This window comes from Stegostoma tigrinum, chromosome 11 (assembly GCF_030684315.1).
Source record: "Stegostoma tigrinum isolate sSteTig4 chromosome 11, sSteTig4.hap1, whole genome shotgun sequence".
NCBI lineage: Eukaryota > Metazoa > Chordata > Chondrichthyes > Orectolobiformes > Stegostomatidae > Stegostoma > Stegostoma tigrinum.
Genome location: NC_081364.1, coordinates 52,226,071 through 52,239,995, shown reverse-complemented (window position 1 = coordinate 52,239,995; position 13,925 = coordinate 52,226,071). Strand labels below are relative to the sequence as shown.

The 13,925-nt window shown below is 39.3% G+C and overlaps 1 protein-coding gene across 4 annotated transcripts in view; it reads right to left on the bottom strand.

Moving 5' to 3' along the window:
* Positions 1-13,925, bottom strand: part of LOC125460126 (protein FAM107B-like) — a 183,758-nt gene that overhangs the window by 70,210 nt on the left and 99,623 nt on the right. Inside the window, exon 1 of one of the 4 annotated variants that reach the window (XM_048547239.2) lies at positions 5,755-6,080. The exons of the other annotated variants lie outside the window; for them this stretch is intronic. The gene's annotated coding sequence lies outside the window, so the exon portion shown is untranslated. Of the gene's footprint in view, positions 1-5,754; positions 6,081-13,925 lie in introns of those variants that run through there. 4 annotated transcript variants of the gene reach the window in all.

Here is a 13,925-nt window from a genome sequence, read left to right as displayed (position 1 = left end):
TAATGAATTCCACAGGCTCAGCATTCTTTGGGTGGAGAGATGCCTCCTCATCTCCATTCTCCATCTTGGCCTTCTCTGGAGATCACTAGCATTATGATTCACATGGTATCAAGAAATGGCTAAACACACAGGAAATTACAGAAGTTACAGGCTCCGATAACATTCTAGCAATATTACTGTCGCCTTGTGCTCCAGAACTTGCTGCACCCTAGTTAAACCATTCCAGTCGAGACACAACACAGGCATCTGCATTGAAAATGTGGAAAACTGCCCAGGTACATAGTGTACACACAAAAAAAAGGACAAATCAAACTTGGCCATTAATGCCCCAGTCGATGCTCGATCATTGGTAAATTTATCAAAGGAGTCATCAGTGTTATCAAGCAACACTTGCTTACTGACAACCTGCTAACAGTCCCTTCATCTGGGTTCTGGCAAGACCATTTAGCAACTGACTTCATTACAGTTTGGTTCAAAACAGCTGAATTCCAGAGGTGAGGCAAGAAACCACATTTGGCCAAGTATGACATCGGGATCCCTAGTAAAATTAAGTTAATAGGAATCAAGGAAAAACTCTTCCCTGGTTGAAGTCTTACCTGGCACAAAGGAAGTGATTGTGCTTGTTGGAAGTCAGTCATCTCAGCTCCATGACATCTCTGTAGGAAGTCCTCAGGATAGTACCTTAGTCTAACTGTCTTCAGCTGCTTCAATGACCCATCTTCCATAAGTGGAGATGTTCACTAAAGACTGTACAATGTTAAGTATTATTCGCAAGTCTTCAGATATTGAGGCAGTCCAGATCCAAATGCAGCAAGACCTGAACAATATCCAGATTTGGACTGACAAGTAGCAAGTAATAATCAGACCATACAAGTGTCAGGCAATGACCATCTCAAACAAGAGATAATCTAACATTACCCCTTGACATTCAATGGCATCAATATCACTATATCACTCACTATCAAAATCTTGGAAGTTACAATTGACCATAAACCGAACAGGACTAGCCATACTGTGACTCCAAAACCAGGTCAGAGAGACTAGGAATGCTGTAGTGAGGAACTGACTTCCTGAATCCCCAAAGCCTGTCCACCACCTACAAGGCACCAGTCATGAGTGTGAATGAATGCAGCTCCACCAACACAAAAAGCTTGACCCATCCAGAACAAAGCAGCCAGCTTTACTGGCATCACATTCATAACCATTCACTTTTTCCATCATTGATGTTCAATTGCAGCAACATGTACTATCTAAAAGATGTATGGCAGAAATTTACTAAGGCTTCTTAATAGCATCTTCCAAACCCATGACCACTATGATCTACAAGGATAAAGGGCAGTAGATACACAGAAAAACTGCCAAGTGCAAGCCGCATACCATTCTGACTTGGAAATATATTGCCAATCCTTCACTATCAATGGGTCAAAATGTTGGAATAGCATCTCTAATATCATTGTGGATGCACCAAATGGACTGCATCAGTTCAAGGCTCACTCCCACCTTCTTAATTATGGATGAACAACAAATGCTAGCCCAGCCACCAATGCTCACATCCCACGAATGGACAAAAAGTTAATATACTTTGAGCCAAAATATTGGCTGGTCTGTTCTGATCAAAACAAAAAAAAGAAAATGTTTTTGCTTGCATTAATGGGGATATTACTGACAAACATCATGGGCCTCCTGCAGTGCCACATTGATGCCACCCAAAGGTTGGCAGGAACAGCAACTCATTCTGCTTGGGAACCCTGCAGCCCAATGGTATCAATGTGGACTTTACAAGCTTCAAAATCTCCCCTTCCCCCACCACATCCCAAAACCAGCCCAGCTCATCCCCTACCCCATTGCATCACAAAACCAGCCCAGCCTGTCTCCGCTTCCCTAACCTGTTCTTCCTCTCACCCATCCCTTCCTCCCACCTCAAGCCACACCTCCATTTCCTACCTCCCACCTCATCCTACCTCCTTGACCGACCTATCCCCTCCCCACCTATACTCTCCTCTCTACCTATTTTCTTTTTTCTCCATCTTCGGTCCGCCTCCCCCTCTCTGCCTATTTATTCCAGTTCCCTCTCCCCATCCCCCTCTCTGATGAAGGGTCTAGGCCCGAAACATCAGCTTTTGTGCTCCTGAGATGCTGCTTGGCCTGCTGCGTTCATCCAATTCCACACTTTATTATCTTGGATTCTCCAGCATCTGCAGTTCCCATTATCACTCACACCACATGTTTGCTTGTTGGACTTCTCAATCATCCCATACCCACTGTTACTCTGCAGTAAGCATAATGTGACTCTGAAGTGGTACAGCCAACAGATATCACTGAAGCAATAGGAAAAAGCAGCAAATTTTCCCTCTCAAAAAATTACTCATGAGATGCAATCGAAAACCAGACAGAATACACAGTGAGAAGAGATAAAGTGAATAAAGTGAAAGATTAGAAAAAAGGAACCTATCCATCCTTACGTTCATATAAGTAGCACACTTTAAGGAATGGTGGGGCTGATTTGGAATGAAAATAAATACTTGCATTTATAATGGCATTGGTCATGCCTATTGAATATTGAGTGTTTTTCAGCCAATGCAGTGGGTTTGAAGTGTAGTCTCTGTTGTAACATAGAAAACTTGGCAGCCAATTTGTACTCAATGAACCTCCACAAACAGCAATATGATCATGACCAGATGGTGTTTGAGAGACAAACATTGATGAGGGAACTAGGGGTAAGTTCACTGCTGTTCTTTGAGTAATACGCTTTTACATCCAGGCAGATGGCGACTCTGTTTAATTATCTTATCTCAAAGATAACACCTCCAGTGAAGTATTCTGAGATCAATACTACATTGAAGTGACTGCCTTGATTTTTGCACTCAAGCCTTGAACCAATAAACCTGTGGTTCGGAAGGGAAACATGCTATCAACTGAACCAAGACTGACTCGTCAAAAAAGGTCTTTGAGAGATTAGGGGCATAGTAGAGGTGCTTACTAAGTACCTTGCTTCTCTCTTCACAAAAGAAAATGAGGTATTAGGTGAGGTAAAAATATGTACAATGGAAAGATGAAAACTGGTTGGCACTCAAAAGTAAGTAAGTACATGGTCCAGATAAAAAGCATTCTAGATTGCTGATGAAAGCTAGTGCATAGCTAATTGAATTTCATTTGGAAATGATTAAGTTACTTATGAGCAGCCAACAATGGATTTATTAACAGCAAGTCACATTTGACTAATCTGATTGGAGTTTTTTGATAAAGTATGACAGGGATCATTATGGACATTCAGGAGATATATACATTGATTTCAAAAAAGCATTTGAAAAACAGCTGTACAACAGAATTATTCAAAAATAGAAGCACATGGGTATTAAGATTGGTAACTCAGGTACAAACTAATTGAGTGATAGTATGCAGCAGTAATAGTGAATAGAGTTTTTTGGATAGAGTGACACACGTCGTGGGGTCATAAAGTCAGTGTTAAGACCAATATTCTGGACATGTAAATACAGAAAGTCAGTGTCACAAATACATAGTCTATACGTAAATGACAGGGACATATTATTACAACAGTTTTAAGGTTTGCAAATAATACAATGTCTGCTAAAGGTTTGAAAGAACACCAGTAATATTCAGGAAGCCATAGACTCGTAAAATGGACCAAAATGTAGCAAATGGAGTTTCACATGGTTAATTGTGGAATGATACTCATCAAGTGAGGCAGTACAACCCAAGTTATAATAAATTGTTTGGACATAGTAAATGCTAACGAAATGTTTCCTCTGGCTTGTGAATCAAGAACAGTATTTCAAAATAAGAGAGATCAGCCACTCAAAACTGTGAACAAAACAAAACTTCTTCATTCAATTCATTATAAATCTTTGGAATTTTCTACCCCATGGAGCTACAAATGCTCAGTCGCAGAACCACTCAAGACAGAGGTCAATAGATTGGTGGATACTAAAGAAATGAAAGAATTTGACGAAGTCCAAGCAGAAACATGCTAGAAGATCTGCCATTATTCTGTTGTGATTAAAGGTACACCAATTTTTTAAAAAAACTTGAATTTCAAAATTAAAGCAGAGGGATGTAGGTCTGTTCTACAGTTTTGTTTTGAAAGGTCAGTGTCAATGTGGAACAGTGATCCAAATATATCAATTCCATGAAAGCATACGACTGTAGTAGCTAGCATGCACGGAAGATTCCATGTAGTGTCAATGGATAAAAACATTTATACGGTTGGGCTTGTGATAGATAAAGTAAACACATTAAGGCGATTAGCTTAGTTTTCACTTTAGAATATTCAAGGTGTTAGTTCAGAAGAACTGAGTTTAGTGAAGAGAACAGATTTTTACCAAGGAGGCAAATCAGTTTTTTTGGTTTAGCTCAGGTGAACAAGTCAGCTCAGTAGAACTGATTTCCGATCAGTGGTGCTTCCAATCCAGGAGGACTTGGATAGAAATCTTCAATTTTTAAGAACCAGGCAAGTTTAGGTCTTCAGAATTGGCAGTGAATCTTAAAATTGCCTCTAAAGTTCAACAAAGAGAGACTCAAGAAAGTCAGACAAGAGAAGATTTTAAAAGTTGAGAACGGACTGACGTTTCTCTGGGATTGAGTTCCTCATGGATGGTGTTGGGAAACCAGTGGAATCTTTGTTCTGATGTTTGTGTTAAGATCATTTAGCTATCTTATATACAAGTGTTATTTGTATTTTTCCCCTCTTGTGTAAAAGACCTATGTTCCATTGTTAAAGAACATTTGCAGCCTGACATGAACGTCTTAGTGATTGAGGGTGTTGAATGACTGCAAAAAAAAACCAAACACGTGACCTTCCAAACCAGATTTCATTTTGGAGTCTGACTAGGTCAGAACTTTCAGCTGAGATCACGACATTGTTGAATGACAGAGGTGAAAAGGCCAAATGGCCTACTCCTGGTGTTATTTTTAGATTTGAATGGAAGCAAGAGAGGAGACCCACATACTCAAAACTTTAGAAGGAGCAAAGGCAGATTGATAAGGCTGTTCAGAAATCATATGAGGCATGTGACTTTATTGATAGAGACACTGACTACAAAAACAAGGAAGATATTCTAGCCTTTTACAGGTCTCTGGTTAGGCCTCAGCTGATGTGCTGCATGCATCTAATTCTGAAGACCACATTTTAGGAACAGTACCAAGGCTTTAAAAGACAAAGTATGTTACCAGGGTGAGGACATTCTCATATGAGAAGACATGAGAGATTTGGAGAGTTTTCCTTATAGCAATAAAGAAAGTCAAGGGGAGTCCTCAACGAGGTATTCAAAATAACTAAGGATTTCTATAGCTTTGCACCATTTATCCTATCTTGAGGAAAGTGAGACAGTAAAACAAAAAAAAATCAGTAAAACAAAACCCTTAGATTTAAAATAATTAACAAAACCCTAGTACGAGGTAAGGTTTGTTCTTCAGAGGGCTGTTAAAAGAAATCTAAACTCATCACTTTAAACATGTTGAAATCAGGTTCCGTACCAAATTTGTAATTGATAAAATCTAATGTATCGGGTTGTTTCGAAGAATAACGCGGAGGCTAAATTTGACAGGAAACGCTAGCACATGGAATGAAAGGTAGAGTTCATCTAAACAAAACTGAAGTAAAATTTTTAACATTTTGTTTAGCAGTTGAATGAACAGACGCTGACTGTAAATGTTTACTGCACCAGCCGCTTGTCTGTACGTGGCTAGCAGCTCGCAGATAGATACTCCACTCAAGATCCAATAAAAACCAATTACCTGATGAAATAAGTGTCGGTCATTTAAATTCAGGGCCCGGAATTCACCTCAGAATAACTTCGCATTGTTTAGATGCTTCATTTGAAACAAGTGAAACAGAACAAAATAACTCTCAGAAACAGTGAAAAACGCGGGAACAGGTCGGACACATCTGTGCATACGCGATTAGCGATGAATGCTAATTTAGCGTCTAACAACCTTTCCCCGGCAAAGTCCAATCAGTTAGCTGTCCATTCAGGGGGCTCGGTGGGCGGGGCACCTCTCAGACTGACCTGAGCCATGTGCAATGTTGATCAATGACAACAAGTGAAGAGAGCTGGAGCAGAGGCTGATTTCATTCAGATTTACCAAGTTGGTCGCTTCCTTCCCCCTCCCGATAGTTTCGGGAAGTGAAAATATATTGCTGAAGCCAGTGTGTATTTGCTAAAGTGTATGGCGGTGGTGTAACTAAAAGAATGAAATGGAATTTGAATTTGAATTTGACAGGTCACCTATTGAAACCCACAATGTCACTGTCACTCCTTATCCAGATGTAAAGAGTTTTGTGATTTTTGGCATATTGTTTATTATTTCTGCGAATGAACTTTCCCCGCAGCTTGATTTTGTGCACCTCTCTGTCCAAGCTTTCATTTTGTGCCCCTCTGAGTTTGGAGTTGCCTTCCCTTTAACTTGGAACTCTGCACTTTGCCACTTCTTCCTCCAACTTTAAAACTTCTCCGAATTAATTTTGCTTTAAATAAGCTTTTGGCCACTTGTTTGAATTTATCACTACAGCTTTGTGCCCTCACTTTCTGGGACATATATATTTCTCTTATTTCTCCCATGCTTGTGTACTGGAGAGGTCTCCTCTATTGGAGGCATTTTATTAACATGTGGTATTGATGGTGCAGAATTTAGGGATAGTGTTATGGAGATATGCTGGGTAGTAACTTTAACATTCTCCTTATTTGGATCTGGAGATGATTCGGGATGTTTTTCCCAAATTTAACTGCGCTGTAATGCTATCAGTCATCCTCCCATGGGAGGTTGCTAAGGCATGGGTGGAGGCTATGTGTACTTATAATAAGAAACAGGGTCATCGAAAGTGCAGATTCAAGAATCAAATCTGTCTGTAAAGCAAGACTGTGGCAATACAGGATGATCTCAGAGAAGTAAAAAGGAATTAAGAAAGCTTCTCGTGTTAAGATTTGATTGAGATAGGTTTGCTTTCTTGCTTTGTCTTGACTGTGGAGGTAAATTCTCATCTACTTTTTGCATAAATGACACAGCCACTGTTATGATAAATTCAAGAGAATTAAACCATGAGGTCTGCCATTTTCTGCAGTCATCGGCCACCCATGATCAGCGTCAAGAACTGCCCCATCAGACCGAGTTAAGAATCTTGACATTTACAAATTTAGATGGTTTTACATTTTTCAGTTTCCACATTTGACAAGAAAACTTGAGAAAATTAAGAGGGAAGCACTGAAAACAAAAAAAATTCCTTGGGCACCTTCAAAGAATAGCAATTTTCACTTGGAATGTCATCAAAATTCAAGATAACAAGATATGGGGAGAGAGATGAGGAGACATTCCTTCACCCAAAGAGTAGTGAGCCTATGGAATTCATTACCACAGGAAGTAGTTGATGCCAAAACATTGAATATATTCAAGAGGCAGCTAGATTTAGCATTTGGAGCTATTCATAGAATCCCTACAGAGTGGAAACAGGCCATTTGGCCCAACAAGCCCACACTGCCCTTTCAAAGAGCATCCCGCCCAGACCCATTCTCTTACCTTTTCTCTGCAACCCTGCAATTCCCATGTCTAATCCACCTAATTTACACATCCCTGGACACTACGGGCAGTTTAGCATGGCTAATCCACCTCACTGGCACATCTTTGGACTGTGGGAGGAAACCGGAGCACCGGGGGGAAACCCATGCAGACACGGGTAGAATGTGCAAACTCCACACAGACAGTCACCTGAAGGTGGAGGAGGTAGCAGTGCTAACCACTGAGCCACTGTGCTCTTCTTTTCTCTCGTGGGGTCAAAGGTTATGGGGAGAAAGCAGTTACAGGCTATTGAGTTGGACGATCAGCCATGATCGTGATGAATGGCAAAGCAGGCTTGAAGGGCCAAATGGCCTCCTCATTCCATGTTTCTGTATTTCCAAAGTGATTAATGAAAGGATCAAGACAAACTAAATGACAGCCCACCTTGAAATAGTTCACCGACCTTAGGGGTTTTTAGTGGAAGTGCATTAATCTATTTTAGGTGCAGTTTGCTTCCGAGGAAGTATGGATGTCATCTACTCAAAATTCCCTTGCTCTGCCTGACACAGTTTCCATGCTATTTTCACAGATGGCTATCCATACAAAAACATTGATGAATTTGTAAATGCTTTGGATCTGAGATAATAAGGTGTAGAGCTTGATGAACACAGCAAGCCAAGCAGCATCAGAGGAGCAGAAAGGCTGACACTTTGGGCCTAGACCCTTCTTCAGAAATGCAGGAACTAGGCCTGAAATGTCAGCCTTCCTGCCCCTCTGATGCTGCTTGGCCTGCTGTGTTCATCCAGCTCTATACCTTGTTATCTCAGATTCTCCAGCATCTGCAGTCCCTACTATCTCTAATGCTTTGGATCTATCTGTATTTTGCTACCATTTCTAAATAAACACAGCTGGTAATATATCTGAAAGAATTATTAAAGTGTGGCTCTTGGATATGCTCTAAAGTGCAGAATTTACTCGATGAACTCCCCAACATGGACAAAACCCACATTAGCAACAGTGTTCTGAATGCTGCAAATGGCAAATGCATGAGCCAAATGGTATGCAGATTACAAAATGAGGTGTGCAAATGATAGGACTCTTCAAGACCAGGTGAAATTTAGATAATTTCAGGTTAGTTTTGACAGGAATTTTTTAAACCAATTGAACAACCTGAAGAAATGCAATAATTTATTGACAGCAATCAATAAAAGGATATTTAACAATCCCTAAATTTGAATTGCCAAACTGAGCCATGTCATTAGGTGATGGAAGTGCATGGAACAGGCGTTATCGAAGTGGCAACAGAAAAAAGCTGAAGACAAAGTCCCTCAGGGCCTCGGTGGTGTGTCACCTAGTAGTTAATTGAGAGCAGGATTCCTGCCTCCCTCTACTGTACGGGAAAACTTACATAGGGCAGAGGAATTAGACAATGCAGATTTTAAAAAACTTTTGTTTGTTAAATAGTTAAAACGGTTCTAATGAGAGCAATGTGTGTAATCGATTTTTGCATCCTCATGTACATAGCTTTTGGTATTATTCCTTTCATCATTGTTCTACCAAATCAACTCAAACATTGCAACATGTGTAAACCCTGGGTCAGTACACACCTACACACTACAGAAGTAAACACAAGATAATTCAAGTAAAATGATTTTATAAGCCTATTACACCCACATTTGACTTGGTGCATAATAGCATTAATAACTTTGATTTGCATCAGCCATACATATTCATAAATTTTTAACTTCTGAGAAATAATAATACCATTACTGATTCAGAAGATAAGTTCACTTAAGAGTATTAGGTGCCCGATAAAAGAAATATACGTGCTAACCTACACCTACCAACATTAGTACTTATGAAACCTGAAATTTGGCACAAAGTCTTGGTTACTTTAATTTTCAAGATTATATGAAATTATATCAACAATACTGACACTTAAGAGTTTTTCAGATTTTTTCAAATCAGGAAAAGACAGCAAGACAGGAAAAGATAGGGCTGATTATGGAGTTTTGTCATAGGATTAGTGGAAACATTGTGCATCCTGGTACAACTCCTTTGGAATGTTACAGTCATTTTAATAGCAAACAGACTGAAACTCACAGGGACCTCCAGAAGTTAGTACAGTACTTCTTTAAAGTCTTTCTGTTCACACTTGAAATACCTTCCGATCGTAAGGACAATTTGAATTGTCTAGATGCAAGGAGTTGAGTGAGGTTTCTACAGACGTGCATCATAAAGATGGTGAGAATACACAAAACGACTTTCCTGATCTCATGAAAGTCAATCATGAAAGCTATTCATGAAAATTCTGACGTTTTAATTATAGGGTCATTGAGTTTATTGGATTCTCATGGAAACTGAATAGAGCTACACAAATAAATACTGTGATTATTAGAACTGCTCAGCTGCTAGATATTGTGCAATGATTCCTCAAAACCTCTTAACCATAATAAAGGCACAAACCAGGAATTGATGGATTACTCTTCACCTGCTTGGATAGATCCGATTGCAACATTACTGGAGAAGCTCAACACCATCTAAGAAAATAATAAAGTGTGAATCTGGATGAACACAGCAGGCTAAGCAGCATCTCAGGAGCACAAAAGCTGACGTTTAGGCCTCTCTGATGAAGGGTCTAGGCCCGAAACGTCAGTTTTTGTGCTCCTGAGATGCTGCTTGGCCTGCTGTGTTCATCCAGCTTCACACTTTATTATCTTGGATTCTCCAGCATCTGCAGTTCCCATTATCTCTGACACCATCTAAGAAAAAGCAGTCAGTGCACCGGAACCTCATTGATGAGCCTGTAAAGACCCATTCCTTTCACTGTTGCTGTAGTATGCTATCGTATGGATTGTGCAACAGTCATGTTACCACCTCAAGTAAGAAGACAGTATGTGTGTTGAAATACCATTATCTCTCAATTTTCCACCAAGTAATAGTGTATTCAAAGTTTGGATGTGTGTTGCCATTCCTTAACTGCTACTTGGTGAAAATCCCTGACTTATTACATGGATTGCTGAATTGTCACATACAGCTTACACTAGCATTACAATGAGACATAAATGACAACAATTTTAAAGCAACAAAGCACCTTGAATTTAAGGCTGTTGCTGAGCTTGTGGAATATGGCAGAACGTGATATATTTATGATACTATTCACAACAAAAGCTTTCAAATCATGTTCTATCCAAGTGCAATGACTAGCAGATAATTGGCCATTTGTCAGAAGGCAGGTTTTGAATTACCCCAATGAGAGTGGTCTTTGTTGAACAGATTGAGGGCAAGCCAGGACTCCTGAACAGTCAATGTGTACTGCCAACACCTCAGTGTAAACCCCTTATTCACTTGTGGAGAAAGACAGACAGACACACACAATGTTGCACATTACTGAAGACTGCCTCGTCCACAGACTAAGTTGTGGATTCATCACCTTTAACCCAGCAAATATGGAGGTGATCACTCGCCTTTGGGGATTTGGGTAAATAAATAAAAGTGAGATGGTACCATATTGTATGGCATTGATAATAAATATGATAATGGAGAGACGTCATACGTCTTGCGAGCTGAGGCAGAGAACTGGAGAGAAAACTGAAAAATGCCCTTAGTTTTAGGTATGTCTGCTGGGAAGAATCATCTCTTCCACATTCAGCATTCATAGTTCAATGCAAACATTATGCTTTTGTTCGTGATTTTACAGGAGATCTGTGTTGGAAACAACACTGCTGTGAACTATTTTCAGATTTTCCAGCACCTCAAAACTGCTTCAGAATTAAAACAGAAAATACAAGAAAAACTCAACAGTTCTAGCAGGGCCTGCGGAGAGTTAATGTTTCAAGTCTTTGAAACATAAGGTTCTTAAGAAGTCATATTTGAATCAAAATATTAGCACTTTCTCTCTGTAGATGACAGACATGCTGAGCTTATTTCAACATTTATTGTCCTTATTTCATATTTTCAGCATTTGCAATATTTTGCTTTTATTCTTGTGATAGAATTACAATGCTGTATGTTACTTGGTGTGAATGCCATAAGTCATCATGTAAAACAATGAATAAAAGTGTTCTGATCTTCCTATCCACAAACTGAGAGGAGAAATGTTATTGTATATTAATGCCAGCGACTTCAGAATTTTGTCAATTTTCTGGCTGTTCATATTCCTGTTCTTTGAAAGAACAAATAAGTTAAAAGGTATAAAGTATTCTTCACTCTTTAGACCATAAGAACATAAGATGTAGGAGCGGAAGTAGGCCATTCACTCCATCAAACTTGCTCTGCTGTTCAATGAGATTATGGCTGACCTGATAATTGTCAGCTTGATTTTCCTGTCTTTCCCTAGAACTCTTGATTCCCTTACTGGTTAAAAATCTGTCTATCTCAGCCTTGAATATACTTAATGGTCCACCCTCAACAGCCTTCTGCAGTACAGAGTTATATAGATTCATTATCCTCTGAGAGAAGAAATTCCTCCTTATTTCTTTCTTAAATACGTGACCCTTTATTCTTAAATAATGATCTCCAGTCACAGACTATCCCACAAGAGGAATAGCCTTTCTACATTTACCCTGTCAAGGCCCCTAAGCTCTTGTGTGTTTCAATAAATCCACTTCTTATTCTTCTAAACTCCAATAGTGCATGCCTGATCTACTCCACCTTTCCTTGTAAGTCTGCATTCCTTTAATACATAATAATACATATTGAACCTTCTCTGAACTGCCTCCAACACCGGAATATCTTTCCTTAGATAAAAGGCCCAAAACTGCTCGCATTATTCTGGATGTGGAATAACTTGTGTTATGTATAGTTTTAGCAAAACATCCCTACTTTTATACTCAATTCCTGTTGAAATATAGGAAAACATTCTATTTGTGATTTATGCACAAGGACTTCCAAATTTCACTGTAGCTTTCTCCAGTCATTCTCTATTTAAATAATAGTCAACTCCTCTATCCTTCCTGCCAAAGGGCATAGCCTTACATTTTCTCACGTTGTATTCCATCTGCCAAGTTTTTGTCCACTCGCTTAATGTGTCCATATCCTTCTGGAGACTCTTGGTGTCATCCTCACAACTTCCTTCCCACCTATTATTGTGTCATCCGCAAAATTGATTATAGTACATTCATGTTCCTTATCCAGGTCATTTGATATGTATTCAAAATAATTGTGGTCTCTGTTGCAGTAAACTAGTTACACATTGCTTTTCTTAAAATGCCTTCCTTATCTTAACTGTCAGTCTTCTAATAGCAAATCAATACTCTCTCCATGCTAATGTACCACGACCATTGTAGGCTTTTATTAAGTAGCCTGATGTGTGGTATATTTTCACGTGCCTTGTGAAAATTCAAATACACTACATCCACTAGAATCTATGAATTGCTGGAAGGTTATTACTAGTACATTCTCTACCTCTATAGCTACTCCTTAAATATTGTAGGATGCAACCCACCAAATTCAGGAGAATTATTGCTCTTGAGATCCATTAGTATTCCCAACATATTTTTCTTTAGTGATATGGGCATTACTGGAATTGCCAACATTTATTGCCCAGCTCTAATACTCTGAAGTAGTGGTGGTGAACCATTTACTTGAGCCCAGCGCACCATGTGGGAAAGGTATACCCACAGTGCTATTAAGGATGAATTTGCAGGACAATGACACAGCAACAGTGAAGAAATGGCAATATAGTTATGTGCAAACATACAAGCATACAATTTAGCAGCAGGGATAACGCATTCAGTGTGCTATTCAATAAGATCATGGCTGATCTGACTGTAACATCAAATCCACATTCCTGCCTACTCCAATCACCTTTCATCTTGTTGCTTAACAAGGAGCTATCCACCTCTGCCTTAAAAATATTCAAAAACTCTACCTCCATCGCCTTTTCAGGAAAAGAATTTCAAAGACCCTGACATTCCAAGAGAAAGAAAACTCAGCTACTCTCTGCTTTGAACAAGCAACCACTGAGTTTTAAAATAGTGACCCCTATGTTTTGGTTCTCCCATCCTTTCAAACATGTATTCTATGAAGCACAGTCTTCTGTACTTCATTGTAGTCATCAAAATGCCAGTGAATACAAGCTAGCCTCATAAGACAACCCTGTAATTCAGCTAAAATAGGAATTCCATTAAAATCTTTCTCATAGTGCACTGTCATTACTTTTGTTGCTGCTCAGTTCTGAAGAAGTCATGTGGCCTGACATATTCAATCTGTTTTCTCTCCACAGATGCTGCCAGGCTTGCTGAGTTTCTCCAGAAATTTCTGTTTGTTTTCTTCTCATTCAGGTATTCATCTGGTAAACATTTTCTGAACTGTCTCCAATGCATTTACATCCTTCTATAAGGAAATAAGTTGACTAATATTATGCACAGTACTGCAGATGTGCTCCACCAGATCCCTATGTTTTAAATTCATTC